Below are 6,533 nucleotides of genomic sequence, written 5' to 3'. Positions count from 1 at the left end.
TGTGAGCCCTCGCTCGATGACTCGCAAATGATTAAATTCGTAGCTTTCATGGGATTCGAACATACCACGCGCATTACGTGCCGTGCTGCAAAAGAATCAGAGATCTCTAACCTCAAGGGATCCACTTCACAGAAGTCTTTGAAGTTATTTATGCAGCGAATTCTTTGAATAATCCACAAACGGGTAAAAGTAAACAGAGAAAGGTATGAGGAACGTCTCATAGGGCAAACCTGGACGGCGTTTATAGCCATGGTTATTTGTAGCAGTTTCAATTATTTCTAATAAATGGATCTTGTAACAAATGCAGCTAGAACACATAAACCTATACAGAGAGAACATGTACATATCATGTAGCGTAGTAGTATGTTTTTATTTTATAATTATGTATACGATATATCATTGAAGTATGAATTCGAACAAGTGCGTTGCACCGTTCCACAAATCTCTGTTTTCTATTTTCGACGGTACTTTAAACAAACTATACAATTGTAAGTTACCACATCGCTCTATGATAGCTGGTTCTTGGGGGATCTGCATGCGCTCACCTTTCTGAATAACTACAAAGCGGGAGTCGTCGTGCCGGCCATCGAACGCGGGGTTGCTATTGAGGGCTGTCTGCAGATTCATCTATTTTCAGTTTTGCTTCTGTTCTGTATTCTGCTCCTGCAACGATTGTGCTGACAATAACATTAAGATTGTATGGTGTTACTGGAGTCGGCATAAAGTCAACGGCTGCAGCCAGCTCTAAAGCCGGCAGATAAAGCGCTCAAGATGTTTACACCTTAAGTGGAATGGCTTGAAAACTTTTAGAAGCCACAGTGTTTCGCCAAATCGATGGCAGCAGCTAAGGGGCAGGCTCTGTCGTTGCCTCTACAGCCGGTCCAAGAGAGCAACAATCTTTGCATGAAAGAAAAGAAAAAGCCTCAATCGCGCTTGTACCGCTCATTTCTCTCAGAGCAGTCACGCAATCACTAGTGATGTTGGCACACACGGCACTATTCTTAGTTGGGCTGGAATCTTCGAGTGCTTCGCTGCGTCGGCTGGGGCTGTTCTGCAATCTATATCTGATGAAAAAAAGCTAGAAAACCCTTTACGCGAAACAGTAGCTCTTCCTACGCTGCCAAGCATCCCCTTATGTGCACGGCATAAGATGACGCTGCAGCTTCTACGACAGCTAAGAAGACTCGCGTTTTGGATGTTTGAAGCTTGGAATCAGGAATTATGGCTGAAATGGGACCAGTGAAAAAAGGGTGAAGCGAGGTGAATAAGGTGCGCAGCCGTTGAAATAGCCAAGAAAAGGTGAAAGCTAGGAAAGGGCCTAACGACATAGCAGACGTCAGGAAAAAAGTAGAACTAAGGATAGAGGCAAAGTGACTGAAACGATAGGTCTGCCGTCTGATTTATTGGAATTTGAACGCAGGTCTCCGTATAGCGTTCTCCTTGTTTACTTGCTACTGGCGAAAGCAAAGCCACAAAAAACGTAACGTATGGAGAAAATACTGCCGCCGCTATTACCGCTTCTGACTGAAAGGCCGTCACCGTCTTGACGCAGACGAAAACGAGGAGAGAAAAGGAGTCGTCGGCAACGGCGCCGCGCAAATAAGGGTGAATAGAACGAAGCTCGGAAAGGCAAAAACGAAACTAGAAAAATAGAGAGAACCTGTTATACGCAACACGGGCAAAGGGAGGTGGCAGATAGGTATAGATGAACTGGAGCGACGTGTACAGAACGAACGAGAAATATGAAGAAACGTGGGGCAGAGAGAGCGCGCGTCATTTTTAAAAGATCGCGCTGGCAACTACGCTAGACAAATTCCACCAAACAAACGAAGAGCGAAGGGAATTACTCCCTGAGCACTGGATAGGGAATTGGTAGGCAGTGAAAGGGGAACAATTGGGTACAACAGGCACGGATTAAGGGACTACAAATGGACTTATTTGAAACGGTACCAAGCCGAGGTGGAGCTGACTGACGGAGCTGGAAGCGATTACTAGATGTGGTCTTGCTACTGGTATTTAGGTTCGGACGACGACAAAGATGGCGGAAAGTATTAGACGGTACTACCTCTCATTATCCTGCTGCTTCTAAACGATGCAGACGAGCGACCGCATTTGTGACTATATTTGGTGCGGCGACGTGCAGGACGGCGAAATGGCTGAGCAAGGTCGGCATTGGAACTGGAGTAGAACAACAGAAAGAACTGAAAGAACTGTGCATTTTCATACGTTTGTTATATGGCTGTATGCTGCCAGCGGAAGGGCGCTGGTAGAGGGAATCAGGGACATTGGGAAGGATAGAACGCAGCCATTACTTCCCCGCTCTCTATGGGTAGAGAGTTTTGCTTTCACGGTAGATGAACTAGTGCCAGGAGTTACTTGGGAGTAACGTAACGTAGGACGAACTACAAACGCCACTGGATTGGCAGTCGGCTGCTGTTGCTGCCCGCTTGCCAGCAGTAGCAATACGGCGCGGAAGAGGCGGCAGTTATGGCGGCGACAATAGAAACAAAGGCGTAGCTGAGCACCAAGAGTACACGGTAACCATTGAGCGCAGCTTGACGCTATTTTTGCTGTTGCTGTTACTGTTGATGCCGGTTGTGGCGTCGAATGGGACTGAAGGCAGTGAACAGCTTGAACCGCTAGACGCGGTGGTGCACAACAGAAAGAAACAGAGCAGGAAAAGAAGAGAGGAAGCAACGTGGGGAGAAGAGACAGGGCGGGCGGGTGGGTGTCGCTAAGGGAGCGGGGCTACAGGGTGGGCATGACGGGCAGTATCGTAGACTGGAAGAGAGTGATTAACGGATTCTCCCGAGGGACCACCTAAGCACACGACACGAAACGGCAAGTGACGGGGTTAAGTTACCGTTAGTGCTGTCGGATAGGAACGCGACTGAACCGTGACTTCCGCCCCTGCCGGTTAAGAGCCAACTAGGTTGGGGTTGCCAGGGTTAGGCGAGGCAGGAAAGGGGCCATGCGTAGGCGTACTGGTAGCAGCAGCAGCAACTCGCTAGGAGTGCTGCTATTGCTAGCGCTATTGCTGCTAAACCTATGAGGCTGTCTCCTCCTTCCAGGATACGCCAGTGGTATCCTAGACTTGCATTACACTCGGGACGGCGGCTTGGTTCGTCGTTTGCTTTATCGTTGTACTATCGTGTGGCGCCCGCTGCTTGTCGGTCTCTGAAGAGCGGTATCGGTTACAAAGGGGCTGCTCTGTTGGGCTGCAGAGCATCTCTCAGCTGCTGCCGAGGGCCAATGGACCGAGAGCGACAGGAACAACGACGACTACAGACGTTGCACGCTGATAGTGCAAGTTGCCGCCGGGTTGCGGGCTGATTTGAGCACTTCATCGAAGTGGCTTCATGTTTTCGTAGTCCGACTCGAGGTGAAGCCCGACTGGCTTCAACTGAGCACGGCCCAACCGGTCGAAGCCGGGGACAGGCACCATTTGTCCGCGACAGCGGCCGGCCAAATGGACTACATTAACTAACGTAGTAACGTGGCGTAGTCTGCCTTACCGTTGCCCGGCATCACTCAGCAGCCATTCAGGCCCAAGGCAAGGTCTTTAAGACCTTTAGTGTTGTAGCTTGGGAGCTTTTACGTGATGCTCCTGCTGCTGCTCGCCACTGTAGGCCCAAAGGTCTACGTTTCGAATGATTAAGCTGGAAGTGAGTATTAAATGGTCATTACGGAATACTGCGTACCGCATCATGGGTGCTGCATGTGTGTGAATAATATGTGCCCAATATATAATCAGTTCGTTCAATTTTTTAGTATAAAAGGAAACAGTTACTTACGAATCTATGGAAATGTCAGCCTATTCTCGATCAAACATTTTAAGCAAAAACACTTTACGCTGACGATACGAAGGCGTAGGTTCCTCTGGTAAGCTAAAAAAGGAACTGCTTTAAATAGAGTAGGTACTTATTAGTATTACTGATTTATTCCGTGTTCAAAAATTCATCTAATAATCGCATATATAATTCCCTAAATACGATTGTTTAGGTTGAAGATGGCAAAAATTTATCGATACTGTAGTCTGGACGGGTGTGCTCACAACATTTCATTATTCTAAGTTAGGTAGAGTGTTACGTTCGTATGTCTCTATTTGGCGTAATAGTAAATGCCAACCGTAAACGAAATAGTTTTTTTGTTATGTGATTATAACAACGGTATATCGGGCATGGATGGGATAAAACGGGCTGCATACAGGTTCGAGGAGCCAGTACTATAGAGAGAAATATATTCAGAGGGAGCGTATTTCTTTAGTATTGCTATAGCAAGCAGAAATTTTCTTACGGTAAGCCTAGATACAGCAAGTTTTTCATAGATAAGGCTAACACCAAATGACAGAATGAACGACGTCGCATCTGATGATAAAATGTTCAGGATACACTTTCTCTGTGAATCTACGGGTCAGTGTACTTGGGTAGTATTTAGTATGAAGAGTATCTAAGAAAAAGTAGCACGATAGAGTGGCGGGAGTTTCGAACGTTTGTTAACGGTGCATTGTGCCCGCTGTATACTTTGTTTTGCTCATACTTTCAAGAAGCTTTGCCTAGGAAGTAATTGCGTTCGAAAAGGTTACTGGTCGAGAAGCCTTTTTTTTTCCTGTTAAGAATAGTAGCAGGGTCATAATTGTTTCAATGATGGGCTATTTTACACGTTTCAGCATGTGTGGGCTTCCTCGGCAGTGAGTCGGCTCCGACATGGTCATCGCCTTTACATCACCCCCTACAAATTCAAAATTTTCATCCGCCAAACAATATAAGGATAGAGAACATTTCTTCGAGAGTATCATATATACGCTATGCATCTATTTTTGAATATTTTTTATTATTTGAATAGCCCCCACAGGATGGCCACTCGTTCGACACTAGAATTTCGGTAGTATCAGAAACGTAGTCCGTATCGTGTACAGTACATCACCGTTAACCATTATACTGTCACGGCCTAATAGGGAGAGCAGCTAGTCCTGCTACTATTTCAAACTACGGGTATACGAATGTTGGTCTCGATCTATTACTATATTACTTGACGCCAGACACGTTATATGATCGACAAATCAACGATCCGCCGTAAGACCCACTTGTTCATTGCCTGATAGTTATTAAATAATAGAACCATTACTAATCGTGCCCTCTTCCCTAAAACGCGGAACCATACAATAATCGTAAAGATAATGCATTTCGACCGGTGGTCGTAACACCCGAAAGCGAGCGCGGGGAATAGAGGCAAATAAAGCATTACAAATAACACGATGATAATGGCCGCAACCACTACTGTGCGTACCCGACAGCCGCTGGGCATCGCTTGCACAGAAGGGCTAAGCTGTAGCTAGCAACAGATCTAAATGAATGATGCCCAACGACTGCTGGATTCGGTTGGCTGAACGCTGAATACTAAGTAACGCAGTGACGAACGAGCGCGTCCTAGGGCTGGTGCCGCTCAAAACAACTAGCTTGCTCTATAAATCGATGGATAGACAAAAGACAAAGGCCGATGGCAGGGTAACGCTACTGGTGGCAAAGCCGGAAGCAGCTGTTAGAGATGAATCAGAGGAGGAGAAAGGTAGAGGATAAGAAATAAAGGGCAGAGATTCATCGACGGATAGACAGGCGGAGTGAAATGGTTCTAAAATTGAAATCCAGCTGCGTCGCTCACCGTTAAATCGTTGACAAACTGTGGTTAAGCATAGCGGGCGAGCGGTGAGCCACGGCATGGACAAGAGCCTGGCAGGCTCGCAGGAGTCGCCTTTGTTCCACTGACGTGAAGAATAGGAGCGCAATGAAAGAAAGTGAATACGATGGGGTTGCCGCGGCTGGTATTGCCGTCTCTGCGGCGTATTGAAAATATAAAATAGGCTGATTCTTTGGCTCTGATGAAGTCGAAAAGTTTTCAAACAAAAGGCGAGATTGAAGGGAGAGTGAGGAAAATATATGAAGCTGAAGGATGCGCCGAACATGCGTTGTCGTTGCTCATGGGCAGGTACAGCCGGTAGCGATGGCTGGCCTTCAACAACGGGATTGCAGCTTTGCCGTTCGGCTTCCAGGCGAAAAGCGGGCGAGAAGACCATGTTGATAATGAAAACGGAGTCCTGTTCCTAAAGCGATTTCTTCTAAAACGGCTTCTTGTAATGGCAAACGATTGTCAACTTGCTTCAAATCGAGAACTAGCATAGAAACGGCATTGAATGCAGATGGACGGCATCTACCGCTGACCATGCGCTCCCCAATCCATGTGAGTGACATTCAATGGTAGCACAAAGACTCAATTTGAAATAAATACAAGAACAGATAAGTACAACCACAAGCGTTATTCACCGATATGGAAAGTCTGCATGGACATATTTCTTGGCCGGCTAGTTGGATACACAGGGCGGGTCAATACGGCCAGCGGACGTAGCAACGGTCAGTGAAGTTAGACAATCAACCAGCCAAGCAAACGACTTCTTAATCTCTTACGCGTTCGACATTTCCCCTAGGTGCTTTTATAATGCCTATTATATGTCACTGCTAGACAATGATCGGTCCCTG

General features: G+C 46.6%; 1 long non-coding RNA gene across 1 annotated transcript; it reads right to left on the bottom strand.

Annotated features, from left to right (window-relative positions):
• Positions 1-346: 346 nt before the first annotated feature.
• On the bottom strand, positions 347-2,293 carry LOC147753662 (uncharacterized). The gene is made up of 2 exons (XR_015310528.1): positions 2,066-2,293; positions 347-677 (listed from the first exon to the last, which is right to left on the bottom strand). It is a non-coding gene; the product is annotated as an uncharacterized LOC147753662 (long non-coding RNA).
• Between the last annotated feature and the right edge of the window lie 4,240 nt (positions 2,294-6,533).

The sequence above is a fragment of the Varroa jacobsoni genome, unplaced genomic scaffold (genome assembly GCF_002532875.2).
Source record: "Varroa jacobsoni isolate VJ856 unplaced genomic scaffold, vjacob_1.0 scaffold_317, whole genome shotgun sequence".
Classification (NCBI taxonomy): Eukaryota; Metazoa; Arthropoda; class Arachnida; order Mesostigmata; family Varroidae; genus Varroa; species Varroa jacobsoni.
This window is presented reverse-complemented; position numbering and strand designations above follow the sequence as displayed.